The sequence below is a fragment of the Schistocerca nitens genome, chromosome 3 (genome assembly GCF_023898315.1).
Source record: "Schistocerca nitens isolate TAMUIC-IGC-003100 chromosome 3, iqSchNite1.1, whole genome shotgun sequence".
Classification (NCBI taxonomy): Eukaryota; Metazoa; Arthropoda; class Insecta; order Orthoptera; family Acrididae; genus Schistocerca; species Schistocerca nitens.
In genome coordinates, this window is record NC_064616.1 from 580,484,953 (window position 1) to 580,494,433 (window position 9,481).

Genomic DNA, 9,481 nt, shown 5'->3' on the forward strand with positions numbered 1-9,481 from the left:
CAGATGCAAAAATATTCTGCCCACCATGGATATATGGACACATGCAGCTACACTCAGCCGGTTCCTGTCGCAGTTCGCCCAGCAGTGTAGAGTAACCATCCATCAAAGCAGATCAGCTGTTGCTGCTATAATAGCAAGCTGCTGTTTACAAGTGACCATCAGATAGTGTGTGCCGAGTGCCTAATGAAATTCAGAATACAAAACTGAATTTAATATCTGCTGTAGATAGCAGTCGAAACAGAACTCTACAGATTAGGTAGAAGCTTTAACTGTGTTAGGTTGGTTAGTATGTAGGATTGGACTCTGGTACAATGCACCTTTTAGCACTCAAAGCTGAGTATTCTGTATGGATTATTTTAATAAATGTTTATTACATGTTTCATGTTGCGTTATACATGGCCTGTGCATACAACACTTATCAGTCTCTGAGTAACTACTGCAACCTACATCCATTTGAACCTGATTACCTGCTTGCTGTATTCATACCTTGGTCTTCCTCTACAATCCCCCCCTCATCCACTTTTTCCCCACACTTCCCAAGAATAAGAATACCAAATTGACAATTCCTTAATCCCTTTAGCCTCAGAATGGGTTCCCTCAACTGATCCCTTCTTACAGTCAAGTTGTACCATAAATTGTTCAGTTCAGTACCTACTTATTAGCTGTGCAATCTACCAATGTGATCTTCAACAGTCTTCTATATCACCACATCTCGTACTCTCTTCTTGTCTGAACTGCTTATTGTCCACATTTTGTTTTCATACAATATCCTCCTTTGTTTTCAGACAAGGATATGCTCCAGACAAATACCTTCAGAAAAGACTTCCTAAAACTTAAGTTTATATTACATAACTAAGTACCCACCACTGCTAGTATATGTATTTATTCCACTCTTCTATCAGTCCATCTCCTCCTCCCTCTCTCCATCCATCTCCTCCTCCCCTTATCACTGTTCATTCCCTCTTTCCTCTGTCCATCTCCTCTTCTTTGCCCCCCTCTCTGTCCATCTCCTCCTCTCCCCTCCTCTTTCTATCCAATTCTTCCTCCTCCTCCTCTCTCTGTCCACCTCCTCCTCTCCCTTCTCTCTGTCCATCTTCTCCTCTCCCCACCTTCTCCTCACACCTCTCTCTGTCCATCTTTTCCTCTCCCCAACTTCTCCTCACACCTCTCTCTGTCCATCCCCTCCTCTTCCCTCTCTCTGTTCATTTCCCCCTCCTCTCTCTCCATGCCTATCCTCCTCCCCCCTCTCCCTGCCCATCTCTTCCTCCACCTGTCTCTGTTCAACTCCTCCTCTTTCCTTTCTCTGCCCATCTCCTCTTCTCTCCTCTCTCTGTCCATCTCCTCCTCTTTCATTTCTCTGTTCATCTCCTCCTCTTTCCTTTCTCTCTTCCTCTCTCCTTTCCTTATTCATCTCCATCTCCTCCCCTTTCCTTTCTCTGTAACCACCCCCCCCCCTCCCCACTGTATCCATCTGCTCTTTCCCCCTCTCTATCTGTCCATCTGCTCCCTTCTATCTCTCCACATTTTCACTCCCACCCTACTAGGAGGTCGCTAGTTCTTACCCCCACTGTATTTCTTTCCATATAGTAAGGTAATATGAGTACCCAATTTGGTAGAAATCAATCCAGAGGTTTAGGAGGAACTTCTTACCCATTGTTTTTCTACACGCATACATCACATATATTTAACATATTTCACTCATATTTATAGAAATATTACACCTGTATATTTATTGAATTTTGCCCTGAATTTTTATTTTCACTTAGCTCCATGTTTGTGGTTTCATATCTCCTGAATTGTGTGTCGTAAAATGATATAATCATGCAGGTACATCCAGTGGTAAATGTGAATATTTTCTGTGAAATGCGTTGCAAATATAGCTAGTAGTAAATAAGTAATAAGTTAAAAGTCATCCATGATAAGGCAGTGTTTCACGCATCTCACTGTTTATGATGTCATATCTCCTGTGGCTCATAAAATGATATATTTTTCTAGGTACATTCAGCCGCATACGTGGATATTGTGTGCGAAATGTATTCTGGTTAGAGATAGTTGCAAAGAAGTAATAAATTTAAACATCATGCATGATGCAGCAGTTTTCCGTGCATCTCAGTGTTTATGACATCATATCTCCTGAACTATGTGTCGTACACTGATATAATTTTGCTGGTACATTCAGTGGTACAGAGCAAGCCTTAGCTGTCATGCAAAAAACAACTTTGTGGGGCTCTTCTGCATCTGTTATTTATTATACTTTAACACTTTTCATATTTGCGCTACTGTTGTAACTCTAGCCTCTGCACTCATGAATATTAAGATCCAGCTGATCTAGTTTTGACAAAAGGATTTCAGTCAAACTTCCTCCTGTTGTTGAAGTGATGTTCAGATAGTTGAGAAAGTGTTCCCCTACAGTCACTGTGCCATCTGATAAGTTTAAAAATCTAAAATCCAATATCTGTTCATCATGCCTTGTGTGAGGATTACAACTGAAGATGACTGAAAAATATTTACTTTGTTCTAAACTTAACAATGCTGTTTTGTATTTTGCTGGAAAGAAAATTTATGAGTTCAGTTTGAATTTTTTTTTCCCTTCAAGATAATGGCCAGGAATTTCTTGAGTCTTTACTCACCTTAAACATTCCTGCAAAACAGGGTCAAATTCTGTTATCATTTCAATCAAACCAAGAAAATTACCATTATTATCTTGATAGGGCTTGTTGCTGGTTCCTCTGAAGGCCATATTATGCTGAGCCAGGTAGCACCTTATGTCAAGCATAATTCTCTTTAGAACATGACGCCAATGTTCCTTCTCTTTTTCTAATGGTTCAGAAGTTTTCGCAGAAAATAAAAACGTAAGTGCATTAATTATTCAATCCACAAATGCCGTCTGGGAAGAGTGTTCAAAGTGTTGTTACTTTAACCAAACTGACAATATACTGCACAGTATTGATGTAAATGTGGCATTTATGTAAAAGCTAATATATATATGAATTTTGTTTTTGGTTCACTGCCACAGGAGAGTCGTACCGGCCATTGGCATTTGTTTATCGCATTTCTCCACCAGCAGTATTCACATTTGTGTTACAGGTACTGAGTGCTCTTCGAATAAAGTCTGTGTCGATATTTCTTCCTCACCCTGATAAAATATAAGGGGTGATCAAAAAGTTTTCGTTCGAAGGCCATACATTCCAGAATCGGTATGTCAATAAGGCAAAACCGCCGTTGGTCTTGAGGTAATCATCCGACCGACGCACCGGGTTGAAGATACCTACACTCCTGGAAATTGAAATAAGAACACAGTGAATTCATTGTCCCAGGAAGGGGAAACTTTATTGACACATTCCTGGGGTCAGATACATCACATGATCACACTGACAGAACCACAGGCACATAGACACAGGCAACAGAGCATGCACAATGTCGGCACTAGTACAGTGTATATCCACCTTTCGCAGCAATGCAGGCTGCTATTCTCCCATGGAGACGATCGTAGAGATGCTGGATGTAGTCCTGTGGAACGGCTTGCCATGCCATTTCCACCTGGCGCCTCAGTTGGACCAGCGTTCGTGCTGGACGTGCAGACCGCGTGAGAGGATGCTTCATCCAGTCCCAAACATGCTCAATGGGGGACAGATCCGGAGATCTTGCTGGCCAGGGTAGTTGACTTACACCTTCTAGAGCACATTGGGTGGCACGGGATACATGCGGACGTGCATTGTCCTGTTGGAACAGCAAGTTCCCTTGCCGGTCTAGGAATGGTAGAACGATGGGTTCGATGACGGTTTGGATGTACCGTGCACTATTCAGTGTCCCCTCGACGATCACCAGTGGTGTACGGCCAGTGTAGGAGATCGCTCCCCACACCATGATGCCGGGTGTTGGCCCTGTGTGCCTCGGTCGTATGCAGTCCTGATTGTGGCGCTCACCTGCACGGCGCCAAACACGCATACGACCATCATTGGCACCAAGGCAGAAGCGACTCTCATCGCTGAAGACGACACGTCTCCATTCGTCCCTCCATTCACGCCTGTCGCGACACCACTGGAGGCGGGCTGCACGATGTTGGGGCGTGAGCGGAAGACGGCGTAACGGTGTGCGGGACCGTAGCCCAGCTTCATGGAGACGGTTGCGAATGGTCCTCGCCGATACCCCAGGAGCAACAGTGTCCCTAATTTGCTGGGAAGTGGCGGTGCGGTCCCCTACGGCACTGCGTAGGATCCTACGGTCTTGGCGTGCATCCGTGCGTCGCTGCGGTCCGGTCCCAGGTCGACGGGCACGTGCACCTTCCGCCGACCACTGGCGACAACATCGATGTACTGTGGAGACCTCACGCCCCACGTGTTGAGCAATTCGGCGGTACGTCCACCCGGCCTCCCGCATGCCCACTATACGCCCTCGCTCAAAGTCCGTCAACTGCACATACGGTTCACGTCCACGCTGTCGCGGCATGCTACCAGTGTTAAAGACTGCGATGGAGCTCCGTATGCCACGGCAAACTGGCTGACACTGACGGCGGCGGTGCACAAATGCTGCGCAGCTAGCGCCATTCGACGGCCAACACCGCGGTTCCTGGTGTGTCCGCTGTGCCGTGCGTGTGATCATTGCTTGTACAGCCCTCTCGCAGTGTCCGGAGCAAGTATGGTGGGTCTGACACACCGGTGTCAATGTGTTCTTTTTCCATTTCCAGGAGTGTAGATTAACATGGTGGTTAGCCATGTTAACAAAGAGCTGACCAGATTACTTTCAGCTGAAACAACGTCTCATGCCTGTGGCATCCCTTTTGCTGCAATTGGGAGATTGGGATACAAACATCATGGTCTGCACCTGAATAGGAGGAGAAAGAAAAAGATTAGCTGAGTGTTTCCCAGAAAGTGTAAGGGGGGCCACAAGCATAAAGACAAAATCACTGTGATTACCAGAGTCAAAGGGGCACATTTTTTAAGGTTAGAATCAGGTTACAGACAAACAGTATTGAAAGAAATTAGAGCAGAACAGGGTCATAAAATATATCAAAAGATAAAATTAATTTGTTTCATCAGGACATTGGGGAGTTGCAAAACAAGATACGTGAGATTCTTGTATGCCTAGAAGATGTTGAAAACTCTAAACACCACGTACCCACAACACTGGAGAAGTTAAATATTGGTAATTACAGACTAGCATCACATTCATGTAGAGTTAACAGAGAACTGTAACATATAGTTTTTGTGTTGATAAAAAACTAGAAGCATGTGTTCGTGAGTTGTTATGGCAGAATACTTCTCTGCTAATTGTAACAGTCTATACATCCCCTCTAGGAAACTTTCAGCTATTTATGAGAAATCTAGATGAACTACTGAGCTTCCTGTCAGACAAGAAGAAACAGTTAGTAGTCCGTGGAGTTTTCAATGTAGATTTCTTAAAAGATACAGACAGGAAAAATGAACTAGAATCATTATTTTGGTGTTACAATCTAATTTCAGTAGTCAGTTTTCCACACCATATACAGCAAAATAGGAGGACATTTTTATAGACAGTGCTCAGTCTGAAACAGTTAATGCATACCCAATTATTAGTGGATTATTGGACTATCTCATCATGATGCAAAACAGTTGGAAATAAACAATATGGCACCTTATAGCCCTGAGGTAGGCTCATATAAAGCAGTTCGGCCTCTTAATGAGAGCAGAAAATTTAGGAGAGGTGGTAGGGGATGAAGTATATATATAAATAGATGCTAATGTGAAATTCAGTTTATTCCATAGCAAATTTGTGTCAATATTTGAAAGTAGCTTTCCTAAAATGTTATTCAGAAGATCCATTAAAAAAACAAGTAAGCATGGATAGCTAAGCAAGTTAAAATCTCATGTAAGAGGAAGAGGGAAATCTATATAAAGGTCAGAATAAGTAAAGACCCAACTTTACTTGCATAATGCTAAAAATACTGTAATTTTTAAAGGAAAGTCATTAAAATGTCAAGAAGTATGTACATCATGACAGAAAATAATAAAGCATATAATAAGATTAAAACTATAGGGCATATTGTCAAATGGAAGACAGAACAGCCAGTCAATGTAGAAGATACCATAACAGTTTGACTAAATGGCAATGTTGTGACTAATACTTCACATGGTGCAAGTACTTTCAACGATCACTTTCTAAATTTAGCAGCACAAATAGTGTTAAATGGTTCAGTTGAAGAAGCAACAGAATGTATTAAAAATATTATTCCACAAAACTTTAAGCAACTAGAAGTAGCACCAATAATCTTCACTGAAATTAATAAAGTTATAAAAATTCTAAAGAAGCAAAAGCTCTTGTGGGGTTGATGGAATTTCAAACAGAATTCTGAAAAGTTTTTCTAACTCAATAAGTAATGTTCTTAGTGTATATGCAGTGCATCAATAGCACAGGGAATTTTTCCATACAGGTAAAAATATGCACTTATTAAACTGCTTAATAAGAAAGATGACAAGACAATCTAAACAACTATCATACAGTTTCCTTACTGATGTCTTTTTCTAAAATATTTGAAAAAGTACTGTACTCAAGAGCCGTCATGCACTTAAGTGGAAACAATTTCCATAGTGTATCACAGTTTGATATTCCAGAAAGGTTGCTCGACTGAGAATGCTATTTATACATTCATTCATCAAATAGTACAAGCCTTAGATAATAATATGATGCCAGTCGGTATTTTTTGTGATCTCTCCAAGGCCTTCAACTGTGTAGACCATGAACTCTCTTAGGAAAACTCAAGTTTTATGGAAATGGTGGCTTTTCACACAGCTCATTTGAATCATAGTTGACAAAAAGAATGCAAAAGATGGTGCTGAATAGTTCAGGCAATGTTGGAAAGGTAGAAAATTTTATTAAGTGGGGTAAAATCATAAAGGAAATCCCACAGGGTTAAATTTTAGTGCCCGCCTATTTCTTGTACATGTCAATGACCTTCAACTTAATATTCAACAAGCAAAATTGGTACTTTCTGCAGATGATACTAGTGTTGTTATGAATCCTATAACAGAGAAAGCAACAGAAGAGTCAGTAAATGATGTTTTCTGAAGAATTATTCAGTAGTTCTCTGAAAATGGACTCTCCCTATAATCTGAAAAAGCACACTGCATTGTTCTGTGGCAACAGCCTTACCACAGTGGATACACCGGTTCCCATCAGATCACCAAAGTTAAGTGCTGTTGGGTGTGGCTGGCACTTGGATGGGTGACCATCTGGGCCACCATGCGCTGTTGCCATTTTTCGGTGTACACTCAGCCTTGTGATGGCAATTGAGGAGCTACTCAACTGAACAGTATCGGTTCCGTATCATAACAACTGGGAGAGCGGTGTGCTGACCACAAACCCCTCCTATCTGCATCCTCAGTTGAGGACGACATGGTGGTCAGATGGTCCCAAGGCGCCACTTGTGGACTGAAGACAGAATGCTTTTATTCAGTTCTGTATAAAAAATAATCATAACAACAATTGATATAGCACATGAGATTTAATGACTTTTTTGAGATGGCTTAAGCTAAGCTAATAATTTCAAGGCTCACATTACCACCAAAGACAATACAAAGTCATGGTTATGTCGAGCACAGCCCCTCTCTTATGCTATCAGAGACGAAGTGGCAAAGGAACTGTTATCTTGGTAGGGCAATGGTGTGATTTCTCCAGTCAGCTGGCATCCCCTTTGGTGATTATGAAGAAGATTTCAGGCAAGTAACAATTATGTGCAGGTTTCAAGGCAGTGGTAAATCCAGAGACTATGATGGACTCTTTTCCACTGCCACAACCTGAGAAACTCATGGGCAAGCTTGATGCAGATTGCTTATTTTCCAAGACTGATCTTTATGATGCTTATTTGCAGCTTCCCTTGGAAGAACAGCAGTAACGAGTTTTTGTAATCAACACCCACCTGGGGTTATTTCAGTTTTCATGATTGCCATTTGGCCGCTCACCCACACCTGCAATTTTTCGGTGTTACTTGTCACAACTGACTGCTACGGCATCTGTAGTGATGAGCAGTCCTTCTCAAAATATACTGAGGGTCTCACTGAGGTCTTTACAGATTGTAATTACCCTGCCAAACTTGTACAAAAACAGATCTCACATGCCTTATCTTTCCAGTCACCCAACACCTCCCAAAGCCCCACTGTCCAGCCACAGAGTAGCATTCCCCTCATGTCTTAATACCACACAGAACTGGAGTAACTGAATTACATTCTCTACCAGGGTTTCGACAACCTCTTGTCGTGCCCTGAAATGAGAAATGTCCTACCCGCTATCCTTCCCACTTCTCCCACAGTGGTATTCCATTGCCCACTGAACCTACACAAGATACTCATCCATCCCTACACAACTCCTGCTCCCAATCCCTTGCCTCATGGCTCATATCCCTGTAATAGACCTAGATGCAACATGTGCCCCTTACACCCTCCTACCATCACCTACTCCAGTCCTGTCAAAAACATCACCTATCCCGTCAAAGGCAGGGCTACATGTGAAACCAGTCATGTGATCTACAAGCTAAGCTGTAACCACTGTGCTGAATTCTACATGGGCATAATAACCAACAACCGGTCTGTCCGCATTAATGGCCACCAACAAACTGTGCCTAAGAAGCAACTGGACCACCCTGTTGCTGAGCATGCTGCCCAACATGACATCCTTCATTTCAATGACTGCTTCATAGCCTGTGCCATCTGGATCCTGCCCACCAACACCAGCTTTTCTGAATTGCGCAGCTGGGAATTCTCCCTGCAATATATCCTATGTTACCATGACCCTCCTGGCCTCAATCTTCGTTAGTTATTATCATTGCCCATGTAGCCCTTCCCTGTTCCCATTCCAGCATTACACAGCCCTCTATTCCACCAATGTACCCAGTCCTTTTACTTCTCTCTTTTTCTGCTAACCCCCTTTCTCTCTTCCCCACCTTCCATCTAACATGATGACTGCACCTAGCTACCCCACTCACCACCTCATCCCTGCACGCTCCCAGTAGCGCTTTACTGTCCCTCACTCGTACCCTGTTATCCCTCCCCCTCCTTGTCCCAGCCTCCTCCTTATCCCCACCCAGGTGCCTCTCCCATAATGCTCTGCTGCTAGCAGTCTGGCTCCAGCTGCCAGAGACTGTAGTCAAATGTGTGTGAGTAGCAGACAGTACTCCCGACGAACGTACTGTCAATCTCAGGAAATTGTTTCACGTGCTCTCAGCACACTGAGATTGAATATTTGTGACACATTATCAACAGTCAGGTTATCTACCCTTTGCAGTCACACTTAATCACCATCCATGACCTCCCAGCTCCTAGGAAAGTCAGTGAACTCCAAGCTGTGTTGGGTAAACTAACTTATTACATTTGGTTCATTCCAAATTCTGCACAGATTGCAGCTCCTCTGCATTGACTTTGGTAGTAGAAAGTTACATTAGAGTGAGTTAGGAAGTGTCAAGTTACATTTCATAAGTTGAAAGATACTTTTTTAAGCAATCACTCCATGA

At 42.8% G+C, this 9,481-nt stretch overlaps 1 pseudogene; it reads left to right on the forward strand.

The window, feature by feature from the left end:
• Positions 1–7,114: 7,114 nt before the first annotated feature.
• LOC126250162 (5S ribosomal RNA) lies at positions 7,115–7,232 on the forward strand (annotated as a pseudogene).
• Positions 7,233–9,481: the final 2,249 nt, after the last annotated feature.